Genomic DNA, 19,518 nt, shown 5'->3' with positions numbered 1-19,518 from the left:
ATTTAACATCCCATCATGCTTAGGGTCATACATAAAAATGTCCAGTGGCCCATTATTTCGGCAAATATGAATAGAAGAGATCTCAGTGACTCTGAAAGGAGGGGTCTCAGGATGGGCAGGGAGATTCTGGAGGAGCTCCTGAAACAGCATTTTCCATCAACAATACTCCAAATGATGGAATTCCGAATGGTGTCACTATAGAGATTTGATTAAATGACTAATTCTATGGGTGTGTATGAATGTATTCCAAGGCACATTGAAGTTCTGGCGGCTCATGGTGGCACAAAGCCCTATTAAGATACTATGTTGGTGTTTCCTTTATTTTGGCAGTTACCTGTACTTCATTGGCAAAACACACTTTGCTGGAGTGTGGGGTTGCCCTGACTTGACTACACACATTTTGATTTACATCTACATTCAATAATTTGGGAATTGTACAACAATTTACTTTGTAAATATTGTTAAAATAAAGATGACCTTTACCTTAAACAACTTTTCAGTTTCCTAAATATGTACAGTAAGTGAAACTAGGATGGTTTAAAAGACATATCTACAAGAATACTGCTCAGTAAAAACAAAGCAAGAAAGGCTGTTCCACATTCACCAATTGCCTTTTTATATATTCAGAGGATTTTAACTCCCGAGTGGTCTATTGCACTGCATCTCAGTGCAAGAGGCGTCACTTATAGTACCTGGTTCAAATCCAGGCTGTATCACATCTGGCTGTGATTGGGAGTCCCATAGGGCGGCGCACAATTGGCCCAGTATCGTCCGGGTTTGGATGAAGTAGGCTGTCATTGTAAATAATAATTTATTCTTAACTGACTTGCCTAGTTAAATATGTTATACTCAGTATGTGGTGCATCTTTAAGAAAACAGACTGACATATGTAGTCGTGTCTTACTCTATGTGGGATGCATGGTATTGTGACACTGCTTCTTACTTGGGTTGTGGTATGGGTTGGGCCTCCAATCTGATGCTTCACAATGGCCGTGTTCAAGAGGATCAAAACCATAATGAATGCATAAACTGATCTATAAATAATAAGTAACTTATTGATGATGAAAGTTTCTTCATAGATCAGTCTGTCAGCAATCACCTGCACTGTCAAACAAGCCCGATAAATTGGACAGCAATTCCTTCTGAGGGTCATTTTCAAAGCAGTAATGTTCAGGGGCAAGTAAGCAGAAGTATGACATTATACCGTTCGTTACCTTTACAAACCTTGATTCATACGTTTTAGATTCTAAAACATGAGAATTGAATGAAGACTCTTGATTGGTCTAAGATTAATTTGAACTTTTTGGCAGTCTGAAACAAAGTATCCATAAGAGACAGGAGAGAAACCCAGGCACAGAAACATTGGAGAAAACAACCGCTTTAAGAGGAATATTTTGCAAGCAGGGTTGATACAGTGTGATAAGACATTTTCAATTAACGTTGAAAAAAGGTTACTGTAGGTTTTACAGAAAGATGATAGTCAATCTTGCAAAATACAAGGTACATTTAAGCACATAAAATTTTCATTGTACCGAGTTCAAGCAGCGCTTGATCTTGAACCGTGAGTTACACCACTAGGACAATAATCCACAATTTGTTCAAAAAGAGTTCTGCCTTTCAGAATGCCTAATATAATTCTGGTGGAATGTCTTATGGAGGAAATCTAACATGGCGAACGAAGGGGCCCCTTAATCAAACCGTTAAAATTGTGATCATGATTAGAGCAAAACACCCAGATGCCAGTGTCACAATATAGCCTGCCTCCTTTCTGTATGAGCAGACAGCAGAATTGCACTGTTAGTTAAATACAGGATTGTACTGCGTGTCAGAACTTCAAAAGCAAGCAATAGTGGAGTGGGGAAGAAAATGCAACACTTAGCATCACAGTGTTAGGTGAAAATTAACTGCCAGTTTAATAACCATAAGATAAAACCTTCAAATACCATGACGAATCACACTAAAAAAAAATGACCATAAAAAAAAAGAATGAAAAATGTTTAACCAGCTAGGTAGGACAAAGAAATGAAGGATGATTAGAATTCACAACCCCCCGGCCCCCAACACAAACAGTCATACACACAGGCGCACAGACATATGATCTAGCACGCGCGCACACAAACATGGACTCGCTACTCAATACAACCACATTATTTTCACAAACAAAATGACAACCTGCTAACAACTGAACATTACCCTGTCGCCTCAGTGACCTGAGAGGGGTAAACTAGTTGGTCAGGAACAATTCAGGCTGCTTGTCATACAGAAGGGGGAGGGGCTGATGGAGTGGAGGGGGATGTTTATAAGCTGTTTGTGTTTAAGAGTGTAGGTGGATTAACAGTGCAATTCCATTAGTTTTCTCCTTCTCCGGTCTCTCCCTCGTCTCCCTGGTTTTCCGATGTCCACAGCTGCAAAGAGGTAAAGATTTGATACATTATATTCCCCAAATTGCATTTGGAACTTTCCACGTTAGAATTAACGAGAAAAAAACACATTGCCATAGCAATTTACAAACAGACGCATATAACTGGAACCATCAATGAACTTACTATAGAATAAATGACAATACAAGAGGAAGATGTATCAAAACATTTACTATTTATACAAAAAAATGTGATTACATAAACACAACTTACAGTCAGGTTGTCCCTTAGTAGTTGCATGATCAAGGTGCTGTCTTTGTAGGAATCCTCGTTTAAGGTGTCAAGTTCAGCGATGGCTTCATCAAATGCCTGTAAAGAGTAAATTACACTAAGAATAGAATGCAAAACTGCCACCTGCTATTCCAGTACACAGCTATTCCTCAACTATACACATGTACACTGCCACTAATCATTGTGGGTAAATAGTGGCATGCAGAAATAACTGTAGCACAGGTGCCATTTTAAATCCAATTAATTTTTTTGCAAATAGAGCCAAGGTCCCTTCATACAAATGCAGAAACTGTCAAGACAAGACATGCTACAATGGCTCTGCATGCTTTGAGTGAAGCTCTGTCCTATTGATTGTCTTGGGGGTAAAAGATGAGGCTGCATGACTTGGCACTTGAAGTCACTCTCACCGTTTTGGCCAGGTGCAGGCCTTCTCTGGGTTGTTGAGGATTTCATAGAAGAACACAGAGAAGTTGAGGGCCAGGCCGAGCCTGATGGGGTGTGTGGGCTGCATCTCCTTCTTGCTTATGTCGAAAGCATCCTGGTATGCCTGCTGGGAGTTATCCACTGTGGCTTTAAAAAGGAACAAGGAAGGAGATGAGTTTGAGCAATGCCATGATTCCAACATGCACTTAGTGTGCGGTAGCACATTTCATCACATAGAGAATATTTTAACATATTCCTCTATGCACACATCTGATCCATTAGGAGTTTCACGAGTCATGACGATGTGATTTGGTGCATTGTCCCATTTTATGTAACTCTAAATGAACTCTTGCTTACTTACTCTTCTTTGCGTCTCCAGCTGCTACCTCAGACAGGTATCTATAATAGTCGCCTTTCATTTTCAGGTAGAAAACCTTGCTCTCAGCTGCAGTCGCATTGGCAATTAGGTACTTGTCAAGAAGTCCCTGAAAGAAATGTGTTGTTGTTGAACTCAGCATATCTGCCTAGCGAGAAATGTAAAAAGTCCCCTTTCACACGGTAGACCACAAGTTATTCTTACCAGCACATCATTGCAGATGTCCTGCAGCTCGGTCTCAATCTTCTCCCGGTACTCCTTGGCCATGGCCTGCTTCTTCTCGTTGCCCTCTGTCTTCTGCTCGATGCTGGAGATGACGCGCCAGGATGAGCGGCGTGCCCCCACCACGTTCTTGTAGGCCACTGACAGCAGGTTGCGCTCCTCGTTGGAGAGTTCCCCGCCCTGCTCCGTCACAGACTTCATGGCCCCGGCCATGTCGTCATAGCGCTCTGCCTGCTCAGCGAGCTTAGCCTTTTGTACTAGGTCGTTCTTGTCCATTTTTCAGTCTGTGTGAAAGAGAAACATAGTAAGGTGGGACTTTTTCTTTTTGTCTTATGTCTGTGCAGATGAGGGAAAGGACTATTGAGATTAAATATACCTACGTCCTATAACTGGTAAATTACAGCATTTATTCAAACTGCTGAGAGGAGACACCTGCAAGAGGGGCAGTAGGTTCCTTCTTGGTTAGTTTCGGAAAGTCTTGTAAATTCATGGCTAGGGGAGAATTATATCACCTACTTTCATACTACCTTTTGGGCCATGATTATGCAATTTATTATGAATTCAAATACGAATGCAATTGAATGTAGCTCGTACTACTAGCTAAAACAGGAAGCTAGCCTAACGGTTAGAAGAGTTTTGCCAGTAACCGAAAGGTCTACTATGACTGCACCTATCCGGTGTGTGATTTTTAAAAATATATATATAAATATATATTTTTTTACACTCGGCCTTTATTTTTTTTACTGGTGCATGGCCGCTGTTTTACGAGTCCGGATACCATACAACTTCGTCATGTTGGTGTGTTCCTGAAAATGGTCTCGCAAGTAACTGCCTAGTTACATGTCGTCGAGTTATATAGCTAGCTAGTTACTCCAGCTAGCCAATTCTGACAGAACAACCAATCGACCCTATAAAATATCTCTTCACCCGCTCCATATCACTAAATATGATTTAGTCTCAATAGTTAGATATTGGTTTGCTATCTGACGTTTTAGTTATTACATGAATAAAACGGTGTCTGGGTGGCGGAGATTTGCCTAGCTAGCTTTAGCTAACTAACGACGTTGCAGTAAAACGCTTGATGTAGCTAACTAGCTGGCTAACAAACGCTACGGCATTTTTCAAACGGCCTAACTTCGGTTACCATTATTGTTAAACAATTTAACTTAGCAGGCTAACAAATAATTGTTAGATATAGCGTTGCCAACAATCTACACAATTATCCCGCTAACGTTGCAGGTCAGATTGACATTATTACCTAGCCGCAAAGGCCTGTGCTCAGCCTGCTAGCGGATAGCTAGTAGGGATGTTAGTCGAGAGATCAGCTAGTAGCAGCTAAGCACGTCAGAAGAGTGGAGGATATGTCAAATAATGGCTAGCGGGAAAGTAGCAAGCTAACTTTCGCTAGCTGAAAAATACGATGTTTGAGGGTTATCTACTTCTCATAAGACCATTTAAATAGGTACAAGTCAATTGTTATTTTGTACTACGATGTAACGTTATCCAGCTTCTAACGAGTATCTTACAGTTAGCTAACGATTTTCAGTTGCGTACATGGCCTAGGTCAGCAAGCTTGCAAGAACAAAGTGTCATGATTGCCAGTTAGCAAGTCCTTGTTCGGCCCACTTCAGAGGAGCGCTGTCTGATTTAGCGAGCTAGCATGATGGCTAACGAATATAATTACACCGAAACGAATATACTGTGTAATATTGAACACAATAAATAAAGACCTATCACATAAATGCACTTTCATCAGGTCCCCGTTTATACAAACTCACAATATTTACGGCTCTAATTCCTGTTTTTTTTCTCTGAGAGATGCAACCTCCGTCCTCCGTCTCGCTCCTAGAATCGTTCAGGGCAGTACCACTTCCGCTATATTGACGCTTCTGTTTCCTCTAGCTAGCTAACGACATATCAAACCGAGACTTCAACCTTTGACAGACATTACATTTATTGGTTTTAATCATGTTTATAAAGCTACCTACTATGTTTTATTATCAAAGCACTCAATGGGAAAGACTCAACCTCTTATTTAAACCAGGACAGTGCAATGTGTAGCAAGAGGAACAGCTGTACACATCTCTTCAATGTTGCACTGAATTCAATGCACATTGGACCCATTCTATGGATGCACCTGCCACTGGACATTGGAAGCAGTTGGAATGTGGATGAGCAAAGTGGCAAACAGTGTTCAGTATCTTACAATGACTTAATTTCAAATAATAAAGTTGACTCATACACGTACATTGCATAAGTGCAGTGCTGTTCATCAGTCATTTTGCTTGCTTTGGTTTTGTGCATGCCCCAAGTTATTGCATGGTCAGGGGTCCAATGTAGAACAGTTTAGCACTTGGTGAAGAATGCATGACAGCCTGAAGAAATTCATCCTGTCCCCAAGGGCCCTCACAGTGTCATACAGGAGAACCACTGAGAGCATACTGTTGAGCTGCATCACAGCCTGGTATGACAACTCCACCACCACTGACCACAAGGAACTACTGAGGGTGGTACACTCAGCCAATCACACCATTGGGTGCATACTGACTGCCCTCGAGAACACCAACAACACCACGTGTCGCAGGAAGGCAAAGAAGATCATCAGAGACCCTGCAGACTGTTCTCCCCGCTTCCATCGCTCAGGCGCAGGCAGTATAGGAGCATCATGGCAAAAACTGAAAGACGATCCAATATCTTATACCCGAGACCGTGAGGCTGCTGAATAGCCCCCACCGGCTCCCCCTGTCACCATTCCCACCCCTTGCTGCTCCCCCTATGTACATCCCCCACCTCAACAGGCCCTGCCCCCACCTAATGGACATTTATTGTGCTGAATAACCACCACTAGTCAGCTACTTGCTCCTCCTCCCCCAGACTTGACCTGCACTGTTGGAGCTCAAAACTTTATAGTTTCACTGTACCCTGCAACCCTGTGCATGTGACTAAAACTCTCTAGTGTCCAAATTCCATTCATATACACAACCTATAATAAGTATTCACCCCCCCCTTGTTTTTTTTTCTTCACATTTTGTGTCAAACTGTGATTAAAATATATTTACTTGTAATGTTTCTTTTAAAAATTATTCAAGCTGTCAAGGTGTTGGGGATCATGACTAGACAGAAATGTTCAAGTCTTGCCATATATTTTCAAACAGATTTAATACAAAACTGTAACTTGGCCACTTTTTAAAATATTTTTTTTATTTAACCTTTATTTAATCAGGTAGGCTAGTTGAGAACAAGTTCTCATTTGCAACTGCGACCTGGCCAAGATAAAGCACAGCAGTGTGAACAGACAACACAGAGTTACACATGGAGTAAACAATTAACAAGTCAATAACACAGTAGAAAAAAAGGGGAGTCTATATACATTGTGTGCAAAAGGCATGAGGAGGTAGGCGAATAATTACAATTTTGCAGATTAACACTGGAGTGATAAATGATCAGATGGTCATGTACAGGTAGAGATATTGGTGTGCAAAAGAGCAGAAAAGTAAATAAATAAAAACAGTATGGGGATGAGGTAGGTAAAAATGGGTGGGCTATTTACCGATAGACTATGTACAGCTGCAGCGATCGGTTAGCTGCTCAGATAGCAGATGTTTGAAGTTGGTGAGGGAGATAAAAGTCTCCAACTTCAGCGATTTTTGCAATTCGTTCCAGTCACAGGCAGCAGAGCACCGGAACGAAAGGCGGCCAAATGAGGTGTTGGCTTTAGGGATGATCAGTGAGATACACCTGCTGGAGCACGTGCTACGGATGGGTGTTGCCATCGTGACCAGTGAACTGAGATAAGGCGGAGCTTTACCTAGCATGGACTTGTAGATGACCTGGAGCCAGTGGGTCTGGCGACGAATATGTAGCGAGGGCCAGCCGACTAGAGCATACAAGTCGCAGTGGTGGGTGGTATAAGGTGCTTTAGTGACAAAACGGATGGCACTGTGATAAACTGCATCCAGTTTGCTGAGTAGCGTGTTGGAAGCAATTTTGTAGATGACATCGCCGAAGTCGAGGATCGGTAGGATAGTCAGTTTTACTAGGGTAAGTTTGGCGGCGTGAGTGAAGGAGGCTTTGTTGTGAAATAGAAAGCCGACTCTTGATTTTCGATTGGAGATGTTTGATATGAGTCTGGAAGGAGAGTTTACAGTCTAGCCAGACACCTAGGTACTTATAGATGTCCACATATTCAAGGTCGGAACCATCCAGGGTGGTGATGCTGGTCAGGCGTGCGGGTGCAGGCAGCGAACGGTTGAAAAGCATGCATTTGGTTTTACTAGCGTTTAAGAGCAGTTGGAGGCCACGGAAGGAGTGTTGTATGGCATTGAAGCTCGTTTGGAGGTTAGATAGCACAGTGTCCAAGGACGGGCCGGGAGTATATAGAATGGTGTCGTCTGCGTTGAGGTGGATCAGGGAATCGCCCGCAGCAAGAGCAACATCATTGATATATACAGAGAAAAGAGTCGGCCCAAGAATTGAACCCTGTGGCACCCCCATAGAGACTGCCAGAGGAACGGACAGCATGCCCTCCGATTTGACACACTGAACTCTGTCTGCAAAGTAATTGGTGAACCAGGCAAGGCAGTCATCCGAAAAACCGAGGCTACTGAGTCTGCCGATAAGAATATGGTGATTGACAGAGTCGAAGGCCTTGGCAAGGTCGATGAAGACGGCTGCACAGTACTGTCTTTTATCGATGGCGGTTATGATATCGTTTAGTACCTTGAGCGTGGCTGAGGTGCACCCGTGACCGGCTCGGAAACCAGATTGCACAGCGGAGAAGGTACGGTGGGATTCGAGATGGTCAGTGACCTGTTTGTTGACTTGGCTTTCGAAGACCTTAGATAGGCAGGGCAGGATGGATATAGGTCTGTAACAGTTTGGGTCCAGGGTGTCTCCCCCTTTGAAGAGGGGGATGACTGCGGCAGCTTTCCAATCCTTGGGGATCTCGGACGATATGAAAGAGAGGTTGAACAGGCTGGTAATAGGGGTTGCGACAATGGCGGCGGATAGTTTCAGAAATAGAGGGTCCAGATTGTCAAGCCCAGCTGATTTGTACGGGTCCAGGTTTTGGAGCTCTTTCAGAACATCTGCTAGGAGGGCGAGGGGCGAGGAGCTGGGCGAGGAGCTGCGGGGGGATGGGGGGGGCGGAGCTGTTGGCCGAGGTTGGAGTAGCCAGGCGGAAGGCATGGCCAGCCGTTGAGAAATGCTTATTGAAGTTTTCGATAATCATGGATTTATCGGTGGTGACCGTGTTACCTAGCCTCAGTTCAGTGGGCAGCTGGGAGGAGGTGCTCTTGTTCTCCATGGACTTCACAGTGTCCCAGAACTTTTTGGAGTTGGAGCTACAGGATGCAAACTTCTGCCTGAAGAAGCTGGCCTTAGCTTTCCTGACTGACTGCGTGTATTGGTTCCTGACTTCCCTGAACAGTTGCATCTCACGGGGACTATTCAATGCTACTGCAGTCCGCCACAGGATGTTTTTGTGCTGGTCGAGGGCAGTCAGGTCTGGAGTGAACCAAGGGCTGTATCTGTTCTTAGTTCTGCATTTTTTGAACGGAGCATGCTTATCTAAAATGGAGAGGAAGTTACTTTTAAAGAATGACCAGGCATCCTCAACTGACGGGATGAGGTCAATGTCCTTCCAGGATACCCGGGCCAGGTCGATTAGTAAGGCCTGCTCACAGAAGTGTTTTCGGGAGTGTTTGACAGTGATGAGGGGTGGTCGTTTGACTGCGGCTCCGTAGCGGATACAGGCAATGAGGCAGTGATCGCTGAGATTCTGGTTGAAGACAGCGGAGGTGTATTTGGAGGGCCAGTTGGTCAGGATGACGTCTATGAGGGTGCCCTTGTTTACAGAGTTAGGGTTGTACCTGGTGGGTTCCTTGATGATTTGTGTGAGATTGAGGGCATCTAGCTTAGATTGTAGGACTGCCGGGGTGTTAAGCATATCCCAGTTTAGGTCACCTAACAGAACAAACTCTGAAGCTAGATGGGGGGGCGATCAATTCACAAATGGTGGCCAGGGCACAGCTGGGAGCTGAGGGGGGGTCGGTAGCAGGCGGCAACAGTGAGAGACTTATTTCTGGAGAGAGTAATTTTCAAAATTAATGTTCGAACTGTTTGGGTATGGACCTGGAAAGTAATGACATTACTTTGCAGGCTATCTCTGCAATAGACTGCAACTCCTCCCCCTTTGGCAGTTCTATCTTGACAGAAGATGTTATAGTTGGGTATGGAAATCTCTGAATTTTTGGTGGCCTTCCTGAGCCAGGATTCAGACACAGCAAGGACATCAGGGTTAGCAGAGTGTGCTAAAGCAGTGAGTAAAACAAACTTGGGGAGGAGGCTTCTGATGTTGACATGCATGAAACCGAGGCTTTTTCGATCACAGAAGTCAACAAATGAGGGTGCCTGGGGACATGCAGGGCCTGGGTTTACCTCCACATCACCTGCGGAACAGAGAAGGAGCAGTATGAGGGTGCGGCTAAAGGCTATCAAAACTGGTCGCCTAGAGCGTTGGGGACAGAGAATAAGAGGAGCAGGTTTCTGAGCATGGTAGAATATATTCAGGGCATAATGCGCAGACAGGGGTATGGTGGGGTGCGGGTACAGCGGAGGTAAGCCCAGGCCCCAGGTGATGATGAGAGAGGTTGTATCTCTGGACATGCTGGTTGTAATGGGTGATGTCATGTTTTGTCATTTATTGTCTTGTCCTTGTGCTTTCCCTTCTGTTCGTTTCCCCCTGCTGGTCTTATTAGGTTCGTTCCCTTTTTCTATCCCTCTCTCTCCCCCTCCCTCTCTCTCTTCTCTCTATCGTTCCGTTCCTGCTCCCAGCTGTTCCTCATTCTCCTAACTCACTCATTTACTCTTTTCACACCTGTCCCCTATTTTGCCCTCTAATTAGAGCCCTATTTCTCCCCTTGTTTTCCGCTTCTGTCCTTGTCGGATCCTTGTATGATGTTCGCTGTTCTGTGTCCTTGTCTCGCCCTGTCGTGTTTTGTCTCCTTCAGATGCTGCGTGTGAGCAGGTGTCTTAGTCTGCTACGGTCGGTGCCTTCCCGAAGCAACCTGCAGTCAATGGTCGAGTCTCCAGTCTGTCCTCGTTACTACGAGTGGATTTAAGTTTTTTCCTGTTTTGTTTTCTTCTTGGTTTTTCCAGGATTATTACTTTTGTCATATACTGGAATAAAGACTCTGTTTTCGTTAAGTCGCTTTTGGGTCCTCATTCACCAGTATAACAGGTGAGGTCACCGCATGTGTGGGAGGTGGGACAAAGGAGTTATCAGGGGTATGAAGAGTGGAACTAGGGGCTCCATTGTGAACTAAAACAATGATAACTAACCTGAACAACAGTATACAAGGCATATTGACATTTGAGAGAGACATACAGCGAGGCATACAGTAATCACAGGTGTTGAATTGGGAGAGCTAGCTAAAACAGTAGGTTAGACAGCATCAGCTAATCTGCTAGCACGACAACAGCAGGTAAAATGGCGTTGACTAGGCAACGGGGCCAACAGATAAAACAAACAAGCCGAATGGAGTACCGTGATTAATGGACAGTGTCCAGGGGGCAGCGGTGGATGGGGCAGGGAAGCTGGACTGGCGAGTGTTATCCAGGTTAAAAAAACTAACAATGAATAAATAGCTTGTAGCTAGTTAGCTGGTTAGCTTCTGAGGGTTCTTGAGTGTGTTCTAAAAAAATAATAATAATAGCGATTCCGTATCACATTGGGTGAGGCAGGTTTCCGGGAGGTATAAACAAATTAAAAATCAAAAAGAGATAGAAAGTAAATATGGGTGTTTGGGACGCGGCGATGCAGACGGTTAGCAGGCCTGTGCTAGCAAGCTAACAGTTCGTAGATAGTTAGATAGCTAGTTGTGAAGATCCAGCTGAAAAATGTTCCGTTTGCGGTGGGAATCCGGGGAAGAATCCAGGGATGAAAAATAAGTAGGTCCGTTATGCTCTGGTTAGAGTCGCGTTGTTCGAACTGGCGAGAGCTTTCCGGGCTGAAGGTTAGCTGATGACCGGTTAGCTGAAGACCGCTAGCATGGCTGGTGGTTAGCTGGCTAGCTTCAGTTGAGCTTCAGTTGAGGGGTTCCGGTTCCGAGGTAAATATAAATACTTTAGGAAAAATAGCTACATTGGGTGAGGCGGGTTGCAGGAGAGTATTTGGAAGCTTAGGTTTAGCAAAAAGTTTTTAAAGAGATATGCGAAGAAAAATACGTAAAAAAACGAAAAAGAAACTATATATACAGGTGACACGACACGACAAGACGACTTACTGCTACGCCATCTTGGACGTTATAACAGAACATGGCCAAGATGTTCAAATGTTCATAAATGACCAGCCTGGTCAAATAATAATAATCACAGTAGTTGTCGAGGGTGCAGCAAGTCAGCACCTCAGGAGTAAATGTCAGTTGGCTTTTCATCGCCGATCATTAGGAGTATCTCTACCGCTCCTGCTGTCTCTAGAGAGCTGAAAACAGCAGGTCTGGGACAGGTACCACGTCCGGTGAACAGGTCAGGGTTCCATGGCCGCGGGCAGAACAGTTGAAACTGAAGCAGCAGCACAGCCAGGTGGACTGGGGACAACAAGGAGTCATCATGCCAGGTAACCCTGAGGCATGGTCCTAGGGCTCAGGTCCTCCGAGAGAGAGAAAGAAAGAGAGAATTAGAGAGAGCATACTTAAATTCACACAGGACACCGGATGAAACAGGAGAAGTACTCCAGATATAACAAACTGACCCTAGCCCCCGACACACAAACTACTGAAGCATAAATACTGGAGGCTGAGACAGGAGGGGTCAGGAGACACTGTGGCCCCATCCAATGATACCCACGGACAGGGCCAAACAGGAAGGATATAACCCCACCCACTTTGTCAAAGCACAGCCCCCACACCACTAGAGGGATATCTTCAACCACCAACTTACCATCCTGAGACAAGGCCGAGTATAGCCCACAAACATATGACTGTTTACACAGGTAAGCAGTAAGATGTTTTTGTCCCATGTAAATATTCTGTTTTTTGGGGGCGTTTTCTATGTGCATTTCAATATATTGAAATCTCTTTTTTTTACATTTTAGAATTAAATATACCTTCCTGCAACCCGCCTCACCCAATATGGTATGGATCTGATATTTTTTAGACCTTATAACTGGAACCTCAAGAAGTTAGCCAGCTAATTAGCTACTAGCTATTTTGTCATTGTTAGCCACTGCTGGCGGTCTTTACCTTTAGCTCAGACACCAGCTGCTTTAGCCCGGATAATACATGTCAGTCTGCACAGCGCAATATCAGCCCTGAGCATATCGTGCTGCTTTTTTCCACTACATTACCGGATTCCTGCCACAAGATCTGGACCATCACACCTGATCATCACAGCTAGCTAGCTGCTACCGAGTGGCTATTGTGGCTAAAGCCCTTGTCTAGAAGCAAGCACCAGTTAGCCTCGAGCTAGTCCCATCTCTCAGCTAGCAAACGATGTACACCAACTACAATACCTCTCTTGCCAATTGGCCTGGACCCTTTGTTGACAAGGAGCCCCGCCGATCTATCCCTGCTGGTCTGCTGACGTAATTCAGCCTATGTGCTCTCAACCGGCCTCTGTCGGTGAAGACCTATCTGCTAGCCCCGGCCCGCTAGCCTTTTGAACTCCCGCTCGCCTAGTGTAGTAACGACTACCGAACGGCGCCCTGTTTCATCTATTGCTGCTCATTGGACTCTATGAACACACTCGGCTACACAGCTGATGCCTGCTGGACTGTTCATTAACACGGTACTTAATTTTGTTTATCTGTCAGGGTCTGTGTGTAGCTAACTGACCCTCTCTGCCCTTTCATCGCCATTTACCCGTTGTTGTCTTAGCGGTTTACCCGTTGTTGTCTTACCCGTTGTTGTCTTAGCTCTCCCAATCAACACCTGTGATTGCTTTATGCCTCTCTCTAATGTCAATTTTCCTTGTATACTGTTGTTTAGGGTAGCTCTCATTGTTATATTTTACTGCGGAGACCCTAGTCCCGCTCAACATGCCTCAGATAGCTCCTTTGTCCCAGCTCCCACACATGCGGAGACCGCACCTAGCTTAACTGGCGCCTCCAGACATGCAACCTCTCTCATTGTCACTCAATGCCTAGGTTTACCTCCACTGTACTCGCACCCTACCATACCCTATGCCCTGAATAAATCCTACCACGCCAAGAAATCTGCACCTTTTTATTCTCTGTTCTGAATGCCCTAGACGACCAGTTCTTATAACCTTTAGCCGTACCCTCATCCTACTCCTCCTCTGTTCCTCTGGTGATGTAGAGGTTAACCCAGGCCTAGACACTCTCATTTGTTGACTTCTGTAACCGTAAAATCCTTTGGTTAATGCATGTTAACTTCAGAAACCTCCTCCCTAAGTTTGCTTTATACACTTCTTTAACACACTCTGCCAACCCTGATTCTGGCTTAGGAAGGCCACCAAAAATGCTGAAATTTCCATCCCCAATTACATTTTTCATCAAGATAGAACTGCTAAAGGGGGCCTATATGTGAATTGATTGCCCCCTCCCCACCCCCACCCCCCATCTATCGGCAGAGTTCGTACTGTTAGGTGACCTAAACTGGGATATAGATGACGTTAATCTCACACAAATTATCAATGTACCTACCAGGTACAACCCCAAATCTGTAAACATGGGCACCCTAATAGATGTGATCCTGACCAACTTGCCCTCTAAATACACCTCTGCTGTTTTCAACCAGCGATCAATGCCTCATTGCCTGCGTCCATTATGGGTCCGTGGTCAAACGACCACCTCTCATCACTGTCAAGGGTCCCCTAAATCGACCTGGCCCGGGTATCCTGGAAGGATATTGACCTCATCCCGTCAGTAGGGGATGCCTGGTTGTCCTTTAAAGTGCTTTTGTCACCATCTTAACTAAGAATGCCCTTTCAAAAAATGGAGAACTAAGAACAGACATAGCCCTTGGTTCACTCCAGACTTGACTGCCCTTGACCAGCACAAAAACATCCTGTGGTGCACTGCACTAGCATCAAATAGTCCCCGCTATATGCAACTTTTCAGGGAAGCCAGGAACCAATATACACAGTCAGTTAAGAAAGCAAAGGCTAGCTTTTTCAAACAGAAATTTGCATCCTGCAGCACTAATTCCAAAAGTTCTGGGACACTGTAAAGTCCATGGAGAATAAGAGCACCTCCTCCCAGCTGCCCACTTCACTGAGGCTAGGAAACACTGTCACCACCGATAAATCCACAATAATTAAGAATTTCAATAAGTATTTCTCAACGGCTGGCCATGCTTTCCACCTGGCTACCCTAACCCCGGCCAACAGCTCTGCACCCCCTGCAGCAACTGGCCCAAGCCACCGCTTCTCCTTCAACCAAATCCTAACATCTGATGTTCTGATAGAGCTACAAGATCGGGATCCCTACAAATCAGCTGGACTAGACAATCTGGACCATCTCTTCCAGTATTTCTACTTGCACATCCTCATCTGGACACCTATCACTCCAGTGTTATTTGCTAAATTGTCATTACTTCGCCACTATGGCCTATTTATTACCTTACTTCATTTGCACACACTGTATACAGATTTTCTATTGTGTTATTGACTGTATGTTTGTTTATCCCACGGGTAACTCTGTGTTGTTTTTGTCGCACTGCTTTGCTTTATCTTGGCCAGGTTGCAGTTGTAATTGAGGACTTTTTCTCAACTGGCCTACTGGGTTAAATAAAGGTGGGGGGAAAAAGGACAGTTGTGAAGGAAATGGTCTTATGAGTGTGCGGTATTCACAATCTGTCTCCGGCTTTCCTTGCAGACATGGAGGAGAGAACTATGTGTTCTCCTTACTGACAGGGTACTGTGACCCCCTGCAGGGGTCGAAGTGAGAGTGGACCTCTACTACAATCGTTATTTCCCTGGCAAGGCCATTGGCTTGGCTCCTCCCATCTACAACAAGGTTCTAGAGTTTGAGGATGGTGAGTGGTCTAAATTGTGTGTAGATTAGACTCTTCTCTTTATCAGACTAGGATATCACACACCTGTACAATACCACTAGATATGCACTGTGCATGTTCAACGGCAACCCTTTTTCCTGATGACATCGCTCCACACGCACCTCAGCCACTATGAGCCAGGTGGCCAAAGATGTCTGCACCTGCCTGAGGTGGACAGCGTAACCTGAGCACGATCAGAGGATATGAATGGGACTGAAAGTGTGTGGCTCTCAATTATAGTTCTCTAAGCTCCCTACTTTGTTGAGCAGCTAGGTCATACATTTTTTAATCTAATGCCGTTGATACTTGTGATGGATGCCAATGATGGTATGTTTTCTTTTTCTCTACAGCTACTCATGGGGTCTGAAATCTAGGTACCATTGGTCTATTACATGAAGAGACACAGGTGCTCACTTTTTGAAGAGCTGGAAGATACAGTGCCTTGCGAAAGTATTCGGCCCCCTTGCACTTTGCGACCTTTTGCCACATTTCAGGCTTCAAACATAAAGATATAAAACTGTATTTTTTGTGAAGAATCAACAACAAGTGGGACACAATCATGAAGTGGAACGACATTTATTGGATATTTCAAACTTTTGTAACAAATCAAAAACTGAAAAATTGGGCGTGCAAAATTATTCAGCCCCTTTATTTTCAGTGCAGCAAACTCTCTCCAGAAGTTCAGTGAGGATCTCTGAATGATCCAATGTTGACCTAAATGACTAATGATGATAAATACAATCCACCTGTGTGTAATCAAGTCTCTGTATAAATGCACCTGCACTGTGATAGTCTCAGAGGTCCGTTAAAAGCGCAGAGAGCATCATGAAGAACAAGGAACACACCAGGCAGGTCCGAGATACTGTTGTGAAGAAGTTTAAAGCCGGATTTGGATACAAAAAGATTTCCCCAGCTTTAAACATCCCAAGGAGCACTGTGCAAGTGATAATATTGAAATGGAAGGAGTATCAGACCACTGCAAATCTACCAAGACCTGGCCGTCCCTCTAAACTTTCAGCTCATACAAGGAGAAGACTGATCAGAGATGCAGCCAAGAGGCTCATGATCACTCTGGATGAACTGCAGAGATCTACAGCTGAGGTGGGAGACTCTGTCCATAGGACAACAATCAGTCGTATATTCCACAAGTCTGGCCTTTATGGAAGAGTGGCAAGAAGAAAGCCATTTCTTAAAGATATCCATAAAAAGTGTCATTTAAAGTTTGCCACAAGCCACCTGGGAGACACACCAAACATGTGGAAGAAGGTGCTCTGGTCAGATGAAACCAAAATTGAACTTTTTGGCAACAATGCAAAACATTATGTTTGGCGTAAAAGCAACACAGCTCATCACCCTGAATACTCCATCCCCACTGTCAAACATGGTGGTGGCAGCATCATGGTTTGGGCCTGCTTTTCTTCAGCAGGGACAGGGAAGATGGTTAAAATTGATGGGAAGTTGGATGGAGCCAAATACAGGACCATTCTGGAAGAAAACCTGATGGAGTCTGCAAAAGACCTGAGACTGGGACGGAGATTTGTCTTCCAACAAGACAATGATCCAAAACATAAAGCAAAATCTACAATGGAATGGTTCAAAAATAAACATATCCAGGTGTTAGAATGGCCAAGTCAAAGTCCAGACCTGAATCCAATCGAGAATCTGTGGAATGAACTGAAAACTGCTGTTCACAAATGCTCTCCATCCAACCTCACTGAGCTCGAGCTGTTTTGCAAGAAGGAATGGGAAAAAAATTCAGTCTCTCGATGTGCAAAACTGATAGAGACATACCCCAAGCGACTTACAGCTGTAATCGCAGCAAAAGGTGGCGCTACAAAGTATAAACTTAAAGGGGGCTGAATAATTTTGCATGCCCAATTTTTCAGTTTTTGATTTGTTCAATTTTTTTTAAATATCCAATAAATGTCGTTCCACTTCATGATTGTGTCCCACTTGTTGTTGAATCTTCACAAAAAAAAGACAGTTTTATATCTTTATGTTTGAAGCCTGAAATGTGGCAAAAGGTTGCAAAGTTCAAGGGGGCCGAATACTTTCGCAAGGCACTGTAGATAGCATAGAGACCACCAAAATAAGACAGCTCAACTTCATGACCCACTGGAATTGTGATACAGTGAATTATAAGTGAAATAATCTGTTGGAAAAATGACTTGTGTCATGCACAAAGTACAGTGGGGCACCAATTGTGCAAGTTCTTCCACTTAAAAAGATGAGAGAGGTCTGTAATTTCATCATAGGTACACTTCAACTATGACAGACAAAATGAGAGAAATCCAGAAAATCACATTGTAGGATTTATAATGAATTTATTGACAAATTATGGTGGAAAATAAGTATTTGGTCACCTACAAACAAGCAAGATTTCTGGCTCTCACAGACCTGTAACTTCTTCTTTAAGAGGCTCCTCTGTTCTCCACTCATTACCTGTATTCATGGCACCTGTTTGAACTTGTTATCAGTATAAAAGACCCCTGTCCAAAACCTCAAACAGTCACACTCCAAACTCCACTATGGCCAAGACCAAAGACCTGTCCAAGGACACCAGAATACAGATAATCCAAAACATGCATCCTGTATGCAACAAAGCACTGAAGTAATACTGAGGGGGATAACACAGAAGTCATTCACTTTTTGGCCTTAATGCAAAGCCTTATGCTTGGGGAAAATCCATTATACTCATTAACTGCCTCCTTATTTTCAAGAATGGTGGTGGCTGCATCATGGTATGGGTGTGCTTGACATGGGCAAAGACTGGGGAGTTTTTCAGGATAAAAATAAATGGGATGGAGCTAAAGACTAGCAAAACAATAACCCACAACAAAATGTCAAATCTACACTGGAGTTGCTTACCAAGAAGACAGTGAATGTTCCTGAGTGGCCACAGGGTTCAATTCTCGGGCCGACTCTTTTCTCTGTATATATCAATGATGTTGCTCTTGCTGCGGGCGATTCTGTACTTAAAAACAGCATAGCATAACAGCAGTAGGTTAGCTAGCTACCTAACGTTAATTGGCTACTAATACATCGAACTTGCCAGTATGTATATTAACTACATGCTATTTAATTAACTACCCAACGTTTATTGACTTGATTATTCACGTCATTCTTAGCTAAGTGGTAAATAGTATATTCACAATCTACTCCAATTTCAGAGTACTCCAGTCTGTCAGAGCACAGAATATATATATATTTTTTGTTTATAACTAGGCAAGTCACACATTTTTTATTTTACCGGCCAAACCCTGACGACGCTGGGTCAATTGTGCACCACCCTATGGGACTCCCAATCACAGCCGGTTGTGATAAAGCCTAGATTCGAACCACGATGTCTGTAGTGATGTCTCTATCACTGAGATGCAGTGCCTTAGATCACTGCGCCAATCGGAATCTCTCACGCTCAATACCTGTTGAATATGGCCGGTGTTGGCAAATAAAAGCATAATTCAATTGTTGCTAGCTAGTTAGCGGTGGTGCACGCTAATAGTGTTTCAATCGGGTGACTCACTCGCTCTGAGAAGTAGGTGTTCCTGGTTGTCCAGGAACACCTACTTCTGGTTTTTCTGGCGCGATGGGTAACAATGCTTCGTGGGTGTCAGTTGTCTGTGTGCAGAGGGTCTCTGGTTCGAGCCCGGGTAGGGGCGAGGGGACGGACTAAAGTTTAACTGTTACATTAGTGCCGTGACCCGGATCACTGGTTGCTGCGGAAAGGGAGGAGGTCAAAAGGGGGGTGAGTGAATCCGATGTGAAATGGCTAGCGGTGGTGAAACGCTTTTAGCGCACAATCGGGTGGCATCACTCGCTTTGAGACCTGAAG

At 44.3% G+C, this 19,518-nt stretch overlaps 1 pseudogene across 1 annotated transcript; it reads right to left on the bottom strand.

Moving 5' to 3' along the window:
- Positions 1-1,362: 1,362 nt before the first annotated feature.
- LOC124045650 lies at positions 1,363-5,608 on the bottom strand (annotated as a pseudogene). Its single transcript, XR_006840884.1, has 6 exons — positions 5,451-5,608; positions 3,655-3,956; positions 3,436-3,559; positions 3,059-3,221; positions 2,634-2,729; positions 1,363-2,405 (listed from the first exon to the last, which is right to left on the bottom strand). The product of XR_006840884.1 is annotated as a 14-3-3 protein beta/alpha-2-like (transcript).
- Positions 5,609-19,518: the final 13,910 nt, after the last annotated feature.

The sequence above is a fragment of the Oncorhynchus gorbuscha genome, linkage group LG10, assembly GCF_021184085.1.
Source record: "Oncorhynchus gorbuscha isolate QuinsamMale2020 ecotype Even-year linkage group LG10, OgorEven_v1.0, whole genome shotgun sequence".
Classification (NCBI taxonomy): Eukaryota; Metazoa; Chordata; class Actinopteri; order Salmoniformes; family Salmonidae; genus Oncorhynchus; species Oncorhynchus gorbuscha.
This window is presented reverse-complemented; position numbering and strand designations above follow the sequence as displayed.